The sequence below is a fragment of the Poeciliopsis prolifica genome, unplaced genomic scaffold, assembly GCF_027474105.1.
Source record: "Poeciliopsis prolifica strain line A6 unplaced genomic scaffold, Auburn_PproV2 SCAFFOLD128, whole genome shotgun sequence".
Lineage (NCBI taxonomy): Eukaryota > Metazoa > Chordata > Actinopteri > Cyprinodontiformes > Poeciliidae > Poeciliopsis > Poeciliopsis prolifica.
Window position 1 is genome coordinate 373,858 of NW_026562503.1, and position 16,676 is coordinate 390,533.

General features: G+C 63.2%; 1 pseudogene; it reads left to right on the forward strand.

The window, feature by feature from the left end:
* The first annotated feature begins 824 nt into the window (after positions 1 to 824).
* LOC129355252 (beta-enolase-like) lies at positions 825 to 16,676 on the forward strand (annotated as a pseudogene).

Genomic DNA, 16,676 nt, shown 5'->3' on the forward strand with positions numbered 1-16,676 from the left:
GCTGCATGATCAGAAAGTTAGTTAGTAGGAAAAACTGCAGCTTATTAACATGGAGAAAGATCTGAGAGAGAGAGAGAGTGTGTGTGTGTGTGTGTGTGTGTCTCTGTGTGTGTATCTGTGTGTGTGTGTGTGTGTGTGTGTCTCTGTGTGTGGATCAGTGTGTGTGTGTGTGTGTGTGTGTCTCTGTGTGTGTATCAGTGTGTGTGTGTGTGTGTGTGTGTGTCTGTGTGTGTGTGTCTCTGTGTGTGTATCAGTGTGTGTGTGAGTGTGTGTGTGTGTCTGTGTGTGTGTGTGTCTCTGTGTGTGTGTGTGTGTGTGTGTCTGTCTGTGTGTGTGTGTGTGTGTCTCTCTGTGTGTGTGTGTGTGTCTCTGTGTGTGTGTGTGTGTGTGTCTGTGTGTGTGTGTGTTTCTGTCTCACTGCTGAACAACAGCTGAGCTCCTGAAGAGCATTTGAAACCACTGATGGCCTTTACAAAATCCACACACACACGTTCATTCAGTGAGTTGTGTGTGTGTGTGTGTGTGTGTGTGTGAGTCAGTGTGTGTGTGTTCAAATGTCAGCAGTTACAGTCTGGTTCTGGTTCTGTTGGGTTTCTCACCTCGACCTCCTTAGAATGGTCTAGTTAAAGGTCAGCAGCTCCTCCTGCTGCAGATTAAAAATATCTAAACACTCCCGCTTGTCCCATAAACACACACACACACACACACACACACACACACACACACACACACACACACACACACACACACACACACACACACACACACCCCTCCATGGTTCCTCCCTCTCTTTGGTTCTGTCCAAATGTCAGCCGGGCTCTGATTGGCTGCTTGGCTGGATGGGCGGGGCTTCCGGGGCACGGAGCGGAAACATGGCGCTGAGCAGAATCCCTGCTGCAGGTCCGACACACACACACACACACACACACACACACACACACACACACACCTAACTGGACCGGGCCGAGTCTGACAGAACCAGTCAGTAACTGTGACTGAGTTCTGCTCAGTGAAGGGTTCAGCTTGTCTGGACCTGATGGAGATTCATTTTCTATAAATATCAATACGATACTTTATTACATTCTAACATCAAGCACAACAATATATAGAAGAATCTGTTTCATCCCGATGCATGGGGGGTTGAGGGGTATTAGGGGCATTGACCACCCACAGAGTCACCTGTTCACCCACTGCAATGCTAACGGCTCAATGCTAACAGCTAGGTTACCTTTAATGCTAACTAATATTCATACTAACAGTTAAACATTATATTTAATAAGCTGTAAAAATACAGCAGCAGCCAAACGATGTCAGTTAAAACATTTAATGGTAGAAAAAATATTAATAATGAACTAAAGTACAAATTCATATAATCAGTTTAGCTAAAATTTCAACCAGTTCAATAAACTGAATAATTAATTTAGGCTAAAAAACAAACCAAAGAAGATAAATATGAAAACATTCAGATTGAGTTCATTTCGACCTTCAACCAGAAGCTAACAGCTATGAGTCGAGGTGCACCTGCGGTCCAGGTGCGGCGTTCCAACACTGACCCAGCTGCGGCGTTCCACCTTCGGCCCAGGTGCGGCGTTCCACCTCCGGCTCAGGTGCGGCGTTCCACCTTCGGCCCAGGTGCGGCGTTCCACCTTCGGCCCAGGTGCGGCGTTCCACCTCCGGCCCAGGTGCGGCGTTCCACCTTCGGCCCAGGTGCAGCGTTCCACCTGCGGCCCAGGTGCGGCGTTCCACCTTCGGCCCAGGTGCGGCGTTCCACCTCCGGCCCAGCTGCGGCGTTCCACCTGCGGCCCAGGTGCGGCGTTCCACCTTCGGCCCAGGTGCGGCGTTCCACCTTCGGCCCAGGTGCGGCGTTCCAACACCGGCCCAGCTGTGGCGTTCCACCTGCGGCCCAGATGCGGCGTTCCACCTACGGCCCAGGTGCGGCGTTCCACCTCTTGCCCAGGTGCGGCGTTCCACCTTCGGCCCAGGTGCGGCGTTCCACCTTCGGCCCAGGTGCGGCGTTCCACCTGCGGCCCAGCTGTGGCGTTCCACACGGCCCAGGTGCGGCGTTCCACCTGTGGCCCTGGTGCGACGTTCCACCTTCGGCCCAGGTGCGGCATTCCACCTCCGGCCCAGCTGTGGCGTTCCACCTTTGGCCACAGGTGCGGCGTTCCACCTTCGGCCCAGGTGCGGCGTTCCACCTACGGCCCAGCTGTGGCGTTCCACCTGTGGCCCTGGTGCGGCGTTCCACCTTTGGCCCAGGTGCAGCGTTCCACCTTCGGCCCAGTTGTGGCGTTCCACCAGCGGCCCAGGTGCAGCGTTCCACCTCCGGCCCAGGTGCGGCGTTCCACCTTCGACCCAGGTGCGGCGTTCCACCTACGGCCCAGCTGTGGCGTTCCACCAGCGGCCCAGGTGCGGCGTTCCACCTACGGCCCAGCTGTGGCGTTCCACCTCCGGCCCAGGTGCGGCGTCCACCTTCGACCCAGGTGCGGCGTTCCACCTACGGCCCAGCTGTGGCATTCCACCAGCGGCCCAGGTGCGGCGTTCCACCTACGGCCCAGCTGTGGCGTTCCACCTGTGGCCCTGGTGCGGCGTTCCACCATTGGCCCAGGTGCAGCGTTCCACCTCCGGCCCAGGTGCGACGTTCCACCTTCGGCCCAGGTGCGGCATTCCACCTCCGGCCCAGCTGTGGCGTTCCACCTTTGGCCACAGGTGCGGCGTTCCACCTTCGGCCCAGGTGCGGCGTTCCACCTACGGCCCAGCTGTGGCGTTCCACCTGTGGCCCTGGTGCGGCGTTCCACCTTTGGCCCAGGTGCAGCGTTCCACCTTCGGCCCAGTTGTGGCGTTCCACCAGCGGCCCAGGTGCAGCGTTCCACCTCCGGCCCAGGTGCGGCGTTCCACCTTCGACCCAGGTGCGGCGTTCCACCTACGGCCCAGCTGTGGCGTTCCACCAGCGGCCCAGGTGCGGCGTTCCACCTACGGCCCAGCTGTGGCGTTCCACCTCCGGCCCAGGTGCGGCGTCCACCTTCGACCCAGGTGCGGCGTTCCACCTACGGCCCAGCTGTGGCGTTCCACCAGCGGCCCAGGTGCGGCGTTCCACCTACGGCCCAGCTGTGGCGTTCCACCTGTGGCCCTGGTGCGGCGTTCCACCATTGGCCCAGGTGCAGCGTTCCACCTCCGGCCCAGGTGCGACGTTCCACCTTCGGCCCAGGTGCGGCATTCCACCTCCGGCCCAGCTGTGGCGTTCCACCTTTGGCCACAGGTGCGGCGTTCCACCTTCGGCCCAGGTGCGGCGTTCCACCTACGGCCCAGCTGTGGCGTTCCACCTGTGGCCCTGGTGCGGCGTTCCCCTTTGGCCCAGGTGCAGCGTTCCACCTTCGGCCCAGGTGCGGCGTTCCACCTTCGGCCCAGGTGCGGCGTTCCACCTCCGGCCCAGCTGTGGCGTTCCACCTTTGGCCCAGGTGCAGCGTTCCACCATTGGCCCAGGTGCGGCGTTCCGCCTTCGGCCCAGGTGCGGCGTTCCACCTCCGGCCCAGCTGTGGCGTTCCACCTACGGCCCAGCTGTGGCGTTCCACCTGTGGCCCTGGTGCAGCGTTCCACCTTCGGCCCAGGTGCGGCGTTCCACATGCCGTCCAAGTCCGGAGTTTTACCTGCGGCCCAGCTGTGGCGTTCCACCTCCGGCTCAGGGGGACGTTCCACCTTCGGTCCAGGTGCGGCGTTCCACCTTCGGCCCAGGTGCGGCGTTCCACCTGCGGTCCAAGTGCGGTGTTCCAACACCGACCCAGGTGCGGCGTTCCACCTTCGGTCCAGGTGCAGCGTTCCACCTTCGGTCCGGGTGCGGCGTTCCACCTTCGGCCCAGGTGCGGCGTTCCACCTGCCGTCCAAGTCCGGAGTTTTACCTGCGGCCCAGTTGTGGCGTTCCACCTTCGGCCCAGGTGCGGCGTTCCACATGCCGTCCAAGTCCGGAGTTTTACCTGCGGCCCAGCTGTGGCGTTCCACCTCCGGCTCAGGGGGACGTTCCACCTTCGGTCCAGGTGCGGCGTTCCACCTTCGGCCCAGGTGCGGCGTTCCACCTGCGGTCCAAGTGCGGTGTTCCAACACCGACCCAGGTGCGGCGTTCCACCTTCGGTCCAGGTGCAGCGTTCCACCTTCGGTCCGGGTGCGGCGTTCCACCTTCGGCCCAGGTGCGGCGTTCCACCTGCCGTCCAAGTCCGGAGTTTTACCTGCGGCCCAGTTGTGGCGTTCCACCTACGGCCCAGATGCGGCGTTCCACCTGCGGTCCATGTGCGGCGTTCCAACACCTTCGCAGGTGTGGCGTACCACCTTCAGTCCAGGTGCGGCGTTCCACTTTCGGCCCAGGTGCGGCGTTCCACCTTCGGCCCAGGTGTGGCGTTCCACCTTCGGTTAAGGTCCGGAGTTTTACCTGCGGTCCAAGTGCAGCTTTCCACCTGCGGCGCAGGTGCGGCGTTCCACCTTTGGCCCAGGTGCAGCGTTCCAACACCGACCCAAGGGCGACGTTCCACATGCGGTCCAGGTGCGGCGTTCCACCTTCGGCCCAGGTGTGGCGTTCCACCTTCGGCCCAGGTGTGGCGTTCCACCTTCGGTTAAGGTCCGGAGTTTTACCTGCGGTCCATGTGCAGCTTTCCACCTGAGGCCCAGGTGGTGCATTCCACCTGAGGTCCAGGTGCGGCGTTTTACTTGCGGTCCAAGTGCTGCGGTCCATGGTGTGACGTTCCACATGCCGTCCAAGTCCGGAGTTTTACCTCCGGCTCAGGTGCGTCATTCCACCTGCGGCCAAGGTGCGGCGTTCCAACACCGACCCAGGGACGGCGTTCAACCTTCGGCCCAGGTGCGGCGTTCCACCTTCGGCCCAGGTGCGACGTTCCACCTTCGGCCCAGGTGCGGCGTTCCACCTCCGGCCCAGGTGTGGCGTTCCACCTATGGCCCAGCTGTGGCGTTCCACCTGTGGCCCTGGTGCGGCGTTCCACCATTGGCCCAGGTGCAGCGTTCCACCATTGGCCCAGGTGCAGCGTTCCACCTCCGGCCCAGGTGCGGCGTTCCACCTACGGCCCAGCTGTGGCGTTCCACCTTTGGCCCAGGTGCAGCGTTCCACCTTTGGCCCAGGTGCAGCGTTCCACCTTCGGCCCAGGTGCGGCGTTCCACCTTCGGCCCAGGTGCGGCGTTCCACCTACGGCCCAGCTGTGGCGTTCCACCTGTGGCCCTGGTGCGGCGTTCCACCTTTGGCCCAGGTGCAGCGTTCCACCTTTGGCCCAGGTGCAGCGTTCCACCTTCGGCCCAGGTGCGGCGTTCCACCTTCGGCCCAGGTGCGGCGTTCCACCTTCGGCCCAGGTGCGGCGTTCCACCTTCGGCCCAGGTGCGGCATTCCACCTTCGGCCCAGGTGCGACGTTCCACCTTCAGCCCAGGTGCGGCGTTCCACCTTCGGCCCAGGTGCGGCGTTCCACCAGCGGCCCAGCTGTGGCGTTCCACCTGTGGCCCAGGTGCAGCGTTCCACCATTGGCCCAGGTGCGGCGTTCCGCCTTCGGCCCAGGTGTGGCGTTCCACCTCCGGCCCAGCTGTGGCGTTCCACCTACGGCCCAGCTGTGGCGTTCCACCTGTTGCCCTGGTGCGGCGTTCCACCTTCGGCCCAGGTGCAGCGTTCCACCTTCGGCCCAGGTGCGGCGTTCCACCTTCGGCCCAGGTGCGGCGTTCCACCTTCGGCCCAGGTGCGGCGTTCCACCTTCGGCCCAGGTGCGGCGTTCCACCTTTGGCCCAGGTGCGGCGTTCCACCTTCGGCCCAGGTGCGGCGTTCCACCTTCGGCCCAGGTGCGGCGTTCCACCTCCGGCCCAGCTGTGGCGTTCCACCTTTGGCCCAGGTGCAGCGTTCCACCATTGGCCCAGGTGCGGCGTTCCGCCTTCGGCCCAGGTGCGGCGTTCCACCTCCGGCCCAGCTGTGGCGTTCCACTGCGGCCCAGCTGTGGCGTTCCACCTGTTGCCCTGGTGCGGCGTTCCACCTTCGGCCCAGGTGCAGCGTTCCACCTTCGGCCCAGGTGCGGCGTTCCACCTTCGGCCCAGGTGCGGCGTTCCACCTACGGCCCAGCTGTGGCGTTCCACCTGTGGCCCTGGTGCGGCGTTCCCTTTGGCCCAGGTGAAGCGTTCCACCTTCGGCCCAGGTGCGGCGTTCCACCTTCGACCCAGGTGCGGCGTTCCACCTACGGCCCAGCTGTGGCGTTCCACCAGCGGCCCAGGTGCGGCGTTCCACCTACGGCCCAGCTGTGGCGTTCCACCTCCGGCCCAGGTGCGGCGTCCACCTTCGACCCAGGTGGCGTTCCACCTACGGCCCAGCTGTGGCGTTCCACCAGCGGCCCAGGTGCGGCGTTCCACCTACGGCCCTGGTGCGGCGTTCCACCATTGGCCCAGGTGCAGCGTTCCACCTCCGGCCCAGGTGCGACGTTCCACCTTCGGCCCAGGTGCGGCATTCCACCTCTGGCCCAGCTGTGGCGTTCCACCTTTGGCCACAGGTGCGGCGTTCCACCTTCGGCCCAGGTGCGGCGTTCCACCTACGGCCCAGCTGTGGCGTTCCACCTGTGGCCCTGGTGCGGCGTTCCACCTTTGGCCCAGGTGCGGCGTTCCACACCTTCACAGGTGCAGCGTTCCACCTTCGGCCACAGGTGCGGCGTTCCACCTTCGGCCCAGGTGCGGCGTTCCACCTCCGGCCCAGCTGTGGCGTTCCACCTTTGGCCCAGGTGCAGCGTTCCACCATTGGCCCAGGTGCGGCGTTCCGCCTTCGGCCCAGGTGCGGCGTTCCACCTCCGGCCCAGCTGTGGCGTTCCACCTACGGCCCAGCTGTGGCGTTCCACCTACGGCCCAGCTGTGGCGTTCCACCTGTGGCCCTGGTGCAGCGTTCCACCTTCGGCCCAGGTGCGGCGTTCCACATGCCGTCCAAGTCCGGAGTTTTACCTGCGGCCCAGCTGTGGCGTTCCACCTCCGGCTCAGGGGGACGTTCCACCTTCGGTCCAGGTGCAGCGTTCCACCTTCGGTCCAGGTGCGGCGTTCCACCTTCGGCCCAGGTGCGGCGTTCCACCTGCGGTCCAAGTGCGGTGTTCCAACACCGACCCAGGTGCGGCGTTCCACCTTCGGTCCAGGTGCAGCGTTCCACCTTCGGTCCGGGTGCGGCGTTCCACCTTCGGCCCAGGTGCGGCGTTCCACCTGCCGTCCAAGTCCGGAGTTTTACCTGCGGCCCAGTTGTGGCGTTCCACCTACGGCCCAGATGCGGCGTTCCACCTGCGGTCCAAGTGCTGCGGTCCATGTGCGGCGTTCCAACACCTTCGCAGGTGTGGCGTTCCACCTTCAGTCCAGGTGTGGTGTTCCACCTTCGGTTAAGGTCCAGAGTTTTACCTGCGGTCCAAGTGCAGCTTTCCACCTGAGGCCCAGGTGTGGCATTCCACCTGCGGCGCAGGTGCGGCGTTCCACCTTTGGCCCAGGTGCAGCGTTCCAACACCGACCCAAGGGCGACGTTCCACATGCGGTCCAGGTGCGGCGTTCCACCTTCGGCCCAGGTGTGGCGTTCCACCTTCGGCCCAGGTGTGGCGTTCCACCTTCGGTTAAGGTCCGGAGTTTTACCTGCGGTCCATGTGCAGCTTTCCACCTGAGGCCCAGGTGGTGCATTCCACCTGAGGTCCAGGTGCGGCGTTTTACTTGCGGTCCAAGTGCTGCGGTCCATGGTGTGACGTTCCACATGCCGTCCAAGTCCGGAGTTTTACCTCCGGCTCAGGTGCGTCATTCCACCTGCGGCCAAGGTGCGGCGTTCCAACACCGACCCGGTGACGGCGTTCAACCTTCGGCCCAGGTGCGGCGTTCCACCTACGGCCCAGGTACGGCGTTCCACCTTTGGCCCAGGTGCGGCGTTCCACCTCCGGCCCAGGTGCGGCGTTCCACCTACGGCCCAGCTGTGGCGTTCCACCTGTGGCCCTGGTGCGGCGTTCCACCATTGGCCCAGGTGCAGCGTTCCACCATTGGCCCAGGTGCAGCGTTCCACCTCCGGCCCAGGTGCGGCGTTCCACCTTCGGCCCAGCTGTGGCGTTCCACCTTTGGCCCAGGTGCAGCGTTCCACCTTTGGCCCAGGTGCAGCGTTCCACCTTCGGCCCAGGTGCGGCGTTCCACCTTCGGCCCAGGTGCGGCGTTCCACCTACGGCCCAGCTGTGGCGTTCCACCTGTGGCCCTGGTGCGGCGTTCCACCTTTGGCCCAGGTGCAGCGTTCCACCTTCGGCCCAGGTGCGGCGTTCCACCTTCGGCCCAGGTGCGGCGTTCCACCTTCGGCCCAGGTGCGGCGTTCCACCTTTGGCCCAGGTGCAGCGTTCCACATTCGGCCCAGGTGCGGCGTTCCACCTTCGGCCCAGGTGCGGCGTTCCACCTTCGGCCCAGGTGCGGCGTTCCACCTTTGGCCCAGGTGCAGCGTTCCACCTTCGGCCCAGGTGCGGCGTTCCACCTACGGCCAGCTGTGGCGTTCCACCTGTGGCCCAGCTGTGGCGTTCCACCTTTGGCCCAGGTGCAGCGTTCCACCTTCGGCCCAGGTGCGGCGTTCCACCTTCGGCCCAGGTGCGGCGTTCCACCTTCGGCCCAGGTGCGGCGTTCCACCTTTGGCCCAGGTGCAGCGTTCCACATTCGGCCCAGGTGCGGCGTTCCACCTTCGGCCCAGGTGCGGCGTTCCACCTTCGGCCCAGGTGCGGCGTTCCACCTTTGGCCCAGGTGCAGCGTTCCACCTCTTGCCCAGGTGCGGCGTTCCACCTGCGGCCCAGCTGTGGCGTTCCGCCTGCGGCCCAGGTGAGGCGTTCCACCTTCGGCCCAGGTGCAGCGTTCCACCATTGGCCCAGGTGCGGCGTTCCGCCTTCGGCCCAGGTGCGGCGTTCCACCTCCGGCCCAGCTGTGGCGTTCCACCTACGGCCCAGCTGTGGCGTTCCACCTGTTGCCCTGGTGCGGCGTTCCACCTTCGGCCCAGGTGCGGCGTTCCACCTTCGGCCCAGGTGCGGCGTTCCACCTCCGGCCCAGCTGTGGCGTTCCACCTTTGGCCCAGGTGCGGCGTTCCACCTTTGGCCCAGGTGCGGCGTTCCACCTTCGGCCCAGGTGCGGCGTTCCACCTTCGGCCCAGGTGCGGCGTTCCACCTCCGGCCCAGCTGTGGCGTTCCACCTTTGGCCCAGGTGCAGCGTTCCACCATTGGCCCAGGTGCGGCGTTCCGCCTTCGGCCCAGGTGCGGCGTTCCACCTCCGGCCCAGCTGTGGCGTTCCACCTACGGCCCAGCTGTGGCGTTCCACCTGTGGCCCTGGTGCAGCGTTCCACCTTCGGCCCAGGTGCGGCGTTCCACATGCCGTCCAAGTCCGGAGTTTTACCTGCGGCCCAGCTGTGGCGTTCCACCTCCGGCTCAGGGGGACGTTCCACCTTCGGTCCAGGTGCAGCGTTCCACCTTCGGTCCAGGTGCGGCGTTCCACCTTCGGCCCAGGTGCGGCGTTCCACCTGCGGTCCAAGTGCGGTGTTCCAACACCGACCCAGGTGCGGCGTTCCACCTTCGGTCCAGGTGCAGCGTTCCACCTTCGGTCCGGGTGCGGCGTTCCACCTTCGGCCCAGGTGCGGCGTTCCACCTGCCGTCCAAGTCCGGAGTTTTACCTGCGGCCCAGTTGTGGCGTTCCACCTACGGCCCAGATGCGGCGTTCCACCTGCGGTCCAAGTGCTGCGGTCCATGTGCGGCGTTCCAACACCTTCGCAGGTGTGGCGTTCCACCTTCAGTCCAGGTGTGGTGTTCCACCTTCGGTTAAGGTCCAGAGTTTTACCTGCGGTCCAAGTGCAGCTTTCCACCTGAGGCCCAGGTGTGGCATTCCACCTGCGGCGCAGGTGCGGCGTTCCACCTTTGGCCCAGGTGCAGCGTTCCAACACCGACCCAAGGGCGACGTTCCACATGCGGTCCAGGTGCGGCGTTCCACCTTCGGCCCAGGTGTGGCGTTCCACCTTCGGCCCAGGTGTGGCGTTCCACCTTCGGTTAAGGTCCGGAGTTTTACCTGCGGTCCATGTGCAGCTTTCCACCTGAGGCCCAGGTGGTGCATTCCACCTGAGGTCCAGGTGCGGCGTTTTACTTGCGGTCCAAGTGCTGCGGTCCATGGTGTGACGTTCCACATGCCGTCCAAGTCCGGAGTTTTACCTCCGGCTCAGGTGCTCATTCCACCTGCGGCCAAGGTGCGGCGTTCCAACACCGACCCGGTGACGGCGTTTCAACCTTCGGCCCAGGTGCGGCGTTCCACCTACGGCCCAGGTACGGCGTTCCACCTTTGGCCCAGGTGCGGCGTTCCACCTCCGGCCCAGGTGCGGCGTTCCACCTACGGCCCAGCTGTGGCGTTCCACCTGTGGCCCTGGTGCGGCGTTCCACCATTGACCCAGGTGCGGCGTTCCACCTCTTGCCCTGGTGCGGCGTTCCACCTTCGGCCCAGCTGTGGCGTTCCACCTTCGGCCCAGGTGCGGAGTTCTACCTGCGGTCCAAATGCAGCTTTCCACCTGCGGCCCAGGTGCGTCATTCCACCTGCGGCCAAGGTGCGGCGTTCCACCTACGGCCCAGCTGTGGCGTTCCACCTGTGGCCCTGGTGCGGCGTTCCACCTTTGGCCCAGGTGCAGCGTTCCACCTTCGGCCCAGGTGCGGCGTTCCACCTTCGGCCCAGGTGCGGCGTTCCACCTTCGGCCCAGGTGCGGCGTTCCACCTTTGGCCCAGGTGCAGCGTTCCACATTCGGCCCAGGTGCGGCGTTCCACCTTCGGCCCAGGTGCGGCGTTCCACCTTCGGCCCAGGTGCGGCGTTCCACCTTTGGCCCAGGTGCAGCGTTCCACCTTCGGCCCAGGTGCGGCGTTCCACCTTCGGCCCAGGTGCGGCGTTCCACCTCCGGCCCAGCTGTGGCGTTCCACCTTTGGCCCAGGTGCAGCGTTCCACCATTGGCCCAGGTGCGGCGTTCCGCCTTCGGCCCAGGTGCGGCGTTCCACCTCCGGCCCAGCTGTGGCGTTCCACCTACGGCCCAGCTGTGGCGTTCCACCTGTTGCCCTGGTGCGGCGTTCCACCTTCGGCCCAGGTGCGGCGTTCCACCTTCGGCCCAGGTGCGGCGTTCCACCTCCGGCCCAGCTGTGGCGTTCCACCTTTGGCCCAGGTGCAGCGTTCCACCATTGGCCCAGGTGCGGCGTTCCGCCTTCGGCCCAGGTGCGGCGTTCCACCTTCGGCCCAGGTGCGGCGTTCCACCTCCGGCCCAGCTGTGGCGTTCCACCTACGGCCCAGCTGTGGCGTTCCACCTGTTGCCCTGGTGCAGCGTTCCACCTTCGGCCCAGGTGCGGCGTTCCACCTTCGGCCCAGGTGCGGCGTTCCACCTTCGGCCCAGGTGCGGCGTTCCACCTTCGGCCCAGGTGCGGCGTTCCACCTTTGGCCCAGGTGCAGCGTTCCACCTTCGGCCCAGGTGCGGCGTTCCACCTTCGGCCCAGGTGCGGCGTTCCACCTCCGGCCCAGCTGTGGCGTTCCACCTTTGGCCCAGGTGCAGCGTTCCACCATTGGCCCAGGTGCGGCGTTCCGCCTTCGGCCCAGGTGCGGCGTTCCACCTCCGGCCCAGCTGTGGCGTTCCACCTACGGCCCAGCTGTGGCGTTCCACCTGTTGCCCTGGTGCGGCGTTCCACCTTCGGCCCAGGTGCGGCGTTCCACCTTTGGCCCAGGTGCGGCGTTCCACCTTCGGCCCAGGTGCAGCGTTCCACCTCTGGCCCAGGTGCGGCGTTCCACCTTCGGCCCAGGTGCGGCGTTCCACCTCCGGCCCAGGTGCGGCGTTCCACCTTCGGCCCAGGTGCGGCGTTCCACCTTCGGCCCAGGTGCGGCGTTCCACCTTCGGCCCAGGTGCGGCGTTCCACCTTTGGCCCAGGTGCAGCGTTCCACCTTCGGCCCAGGTGCGGCGTTCCACCTTCGGCCCAGGTGCGGCGTTCCACCTCCGGCCCAGCTGTGGCGTTCCACCTTTGGCCCAGGTGCAGCGTTCCACCATTGGCCCAGGTGCGGCGTTCCGCCTTCGGCCCAGGTGCGGCGTTCCACCTTCGGCCCAGGTGCGGCGTTCCACCTCCGGCCCAGCTGTGGCGTTCCACCTACGGCCCAGCTGTGGCGTTCCACCTGTTGCCCTGGTGCGGCGTTCCACCTTCGGCCCAGGTGCGGCGTTCCACCTTCGGCCCAGGTGCGGCGTTCCACCTCCGGCCCAGGTTCGGCGTTCCACCTTTGGCCGAGGTGCGGCGTTCCACCTGCCGTCCAAGTGCTGCGGTCCATGTACGGCGTTCCAACACCTTCACAGGTGCGGCGTTCCACCTTCGGCCCAGGTGCGGCGTTCCACCTTCGGCCCAGGTGCGGCGTTCCACCTGAGGCCGACGTGCGGCGTTCCACCTGCCGTCCAAGTCCGGAGTTTTACCTGCGGCCCAGCTGTGGCGTTCCACCTGCGGCCCAGGTGCGGCGTTCCACCTCTTGCCCAGGTGTGGCGTTCCACATGCGGTCCAAGTGCTGCGGTCCATGTGCGTCGATCCAACACCGACCCAGGGACGGCGTTCCACCTACGGCCCAGGTGCGGCGTTCCACCTCTTGCCCAGGTGCGTCATTCCACCTGCGGCCAAGGTGCGGCGTTCCAACACCGACCCAGGGACGGCGTTCAACCTTCGGCCCAGGTCCGGAGTTTTACCTGCGGTCTAAGTGTGGCTTTGCACCTGCGGCCCAGGGGTGGCGTTCAACCTTCGGCCCAGACGCTACTTTCCACGTCAGGCCCAGGTTCATCTGTCGTTCCCCACTGGTCCAGGTTAGGCGTTCCACCTCTGTCCCGGGTGCGGCTTTCCACCTCCGGGCCATGTGTGGCGTCATAACAATAGCGGACCAGTTGCGGCGTTCCCCCCTCGGCCCAGTCGCAGCTCTCCACGTCCGGCCCAGGTTTATCTGTCGTTCCCCCACCGGTCCATGTTAGGCGTTCCACGTTTGGCCCATGTGTGGCGTCGCACCAATACCGGCACAGGTGTGTTCCACCTCTGGCCCGGGTGTGGCTTTCCACCTCCGGGCCACATACTTCTTTAGAACAAATCTACAAAATATAAAATTGCATCTTCCGTGTCTTCCCGGCAGCAGCCAGTCACTGCATGTTGGCATTTTGGATCATTTGCCAAGTGGTGAGTGGAGGAAATGCAGCATGAAGCTCTGAAGCACTGAATCATATCTGACTCTGTGGATGAAGGCAGAGCCTCTGAATGTTTTTTTTTTTTTTTATCGCTCAAGCAGTGAAAGGGATGAAGGCCGACCAGAAACCTCACAGCAGCTTTTAGATTCTTGATCACTTTAAAGCTGCAGTCTGTCACTTATATAAACAGAAAGTTTTTTTTAACCCGCAACTCCCTGGGCCGATGGGAGTTGCGGCGTTCTCCCATCGGCCCAGACGCGGCTCTCCACGTTTGGCCCACGTGTGGCGTCGCACCAATACCGGTCCAGGTTAGGCGTTCCACCTCCAGGCAAGGAACGGCGTTCCCTGATCGCCGCCCAGACTCGGCGTTTGTCCTCCTGACATTAGCTAGTCATCATGTAGCTAGTATTAGCTGTATCCATGTCCCTCTGCACGGGGACAGAACTGTTCAAAGTGTTTTGCTTTAGTTGGTTTGGGTTCAGCAGCTGCAGCCGTTTCTTTGTCCACCTAACAGAACCTTGGAGCTCATGTTGCGTTTAAATGCGACTCAGAAAAGCAAAATAAATCAAAAGTGTTTTGAATCAATGGGACAAACTTTATAAATGTTTTAAACTTTAGATTTAGTCTTTTCAAGTCCCGAGTCTTTGGACATTTTAAAGTCTTATTAACGACTCGAGTCCAAGTCATGGGACTCGAGGCCCCACCTCTGCCAGGTAGGTCCAGTTGGGTCCAGAACCGGGTCCAGGGAGTCCAGAGCTGGTTGCAGTGTTTTGTCTTTGTTTGATGTCCCCTGAGTGGACGAACATGCTTCCCACTACGGCTCTGGTTCTGATCTGCTTGGTTCTGATCTGCTTGGTTCCGACCCGGTTATTACACCGGATCAGTGTGAACCTCAGTCAGCTGATCCAGTTCTGATCGTGTCCTCCTCGTCCCGCAGTCAGGATGTCCATCACCAAGATCCGGCCCGTGAGATTCTGGACTCCAGGGGGAACCCGACCGTGGAGGTGGACCTGTGGACGGCCAAAGGTGAGCAGCGGCTCCGCGGCGCCTCAGGCGTCCCTCAGGGTCACTAACGTCCAGCCGTGTCCAGGTCTCTTCAGGCCGCCGTCCCCAGCGGCGCGTCCACCGGAGTCCACGAGGCGCTGGAGCTCCGCGACGGAGACAAGAGCCGCTACCTGGGCAAAGGTAGGAGGACACCTGTGAGGACAGGTGAGGACGGCCCAGCGTCCTGTTAACGCCTGGGTTTGTCCACAGGGACACAGAAGGCTGTGGACCACGTCAACAAGGAGATCGCCCCCCAGCTGATCGAGAAGGTATGTGCCAGGGGTCAGAGGTCACCTGCTTCCTGTAGAGTCCAGCACTTTGTCCTCATGTCTGTCCTCATGTCTGTCCTCATGTTTGTCCTCATGTCTGTCCTCATGTCTGTCCTCATCTCTGTCCTCATGTGTGTCCTCATGTTTGTCCTCATATCTGTCCTCATGTCTGTCCTCATGTTTGTCCTCATGTCTGTCCTCATGTCTGTCCTCATGTCTTGCAGAAGTTCAGCGTTGTGGATCAGGAGAAGATCGACAAGTTCATGCTGGAGTTGGACGGCACGGAGAACAAATGTGAGGCCCCGCCCACTCGTCCACCTGAGTGTCCGTCTCTGTCCTGAGTGTCCGTGTCTCCGTCTGCAGCCAAGTTCGGCGCCAACGCCATCCTGGGCGTGTCTCTGGCCGTCTGTAAGGCCGGCGCCGCGGAGAAGGGCGTCCCGCTCTACCGCCACATCGCCGACCTGGCGGGACACAAAGACGTCATCCTTCCTGTTCCTGTGAGAGGGCGGGGCTTAGCGAGAGAGGGCGGGGCTTAGTGAGAGAGGGTGGGGCTTTAACTAGGACATGTTGTGCTCCTCTGGTTCTGTGTCTTCAGGCCTTCAATGTGATCAACGGTGGGAGTCACGCTGGGAACAAACTGGCCATGCAGGAGTTCATGATTCTCCCTGTAGGAGCTTCAAACTTCCATGAGGCCATGAGGATTGGAGCTGAGGTACCGTGACCTTTGACCTGCGGCCTGCGGCTCCCGCCTTCGCCTCGTTCATGTCTGTGTCTGTGAGTTCAGGTTTACCACAACCTGAAGAACGTCATCAAGGCCAAATACGGCAAAGACGCCACCAACGTGGGAGACGAAGGCGGCTTCGCACCCAACATCCTGGAGAACAACGAGGGTGAGCTCCGGCCCGGTTCTGAAGGTACTTTGGACCCACCGGTTCTGGCGCCGTCTGATCGGCTGCGTCTCTGCAGCCCTGGAGCTTCTGAAGACGGCCATCGAAAAGGCCGGCTACCCCGACAAGATCATCATCGGGATGGACGTGGCGGCGTCCGAGTTCTTCCGCAGCGGGAAGTACGACCTGGACTTCAAGTCGCCCGACGACCCGACCCGACACATCAGCGGCGAGCAGCTGGGAGACCTGTACCGCAGCTTCATCAAGGGGTACCCAGGTGAGACGCACCTGGAGGCAGGACGCTAACTGGACCCGACCGGTGCTGGTCTTAAAGTTCTGGTCTCTGTTGGTTTCCAGTTCAGTCCATTGAGGATCCATTCGACCAGGATGACTGGGAGCAATGGGCCAAGTTCACTGCCTCTGTGGACATCCAGGTGAGCTGGACAGGTGTTTGTGATGAGCAACATGGCCGCCGTGACCCACCTGCTGTGCCTCCACCAATCAGATCGTAGGAGATGACCTGACGGTGACCAATCCCAGGAGGATCCAGCAGGCCGTGGAGAGGAAGGCCTGCAACTGCCTGCTGCTCAAAGTCAACCAGATCGGCTCCGTGACCGAGTCCATCCAGGCGTAAGACACCTGGACACCTGTCTGTCTCTTTGTCCCCTGGTGCCTTTGTGACGTACCTGTCCACCTGTCTCCACCTGTCTCCAGGTGTAAGCTGGCCCAGACCAGTGGTTGGGGTGTGATGGTCAGCCATCGCTCTGGAGAGACAGAGGACACCTTCATCTCTGACCTGGTGGTTGGACTCTGCACTGGACAGGTAGGTCGGGTGTTCTGGACCGGGCCGGGTCAGAACCAGCAGAACCTGCTGCCTGTTTCACTAATGACGCTCCCTCTGTCTCTCAGATTAAGACCGGCGCCCCTGCAGGTCGGAGCGTCTGGCCAAGTACAACCAGCTGATGAGGTGAGCGCTTCCTGATTCCTCCAAATAAAGTCTTTGCTCCAGACTGACCAATCGTCTGCTTCCTGCAGGATCGAGAGGAACTGGGAGACAAAGCCAAGTTTGCTGGGAAGGATTTCCGCCACCCGAAGATCAACTGAGGCTCCGCCTTAACGCCGCCGCCATGCCAACGGGGCTCCCTGAAGCCCCGCCCCCTCACAGTGGGGGGCATTTAGCCCCGCCCCCTCACAGTGGGGGGCCTTTAGCCCCGCCCCCACGTGGTTATTGCATAACGAGTGTTTTCTATCACAACTCAGTAAACAGAAACAAATAAAATCAA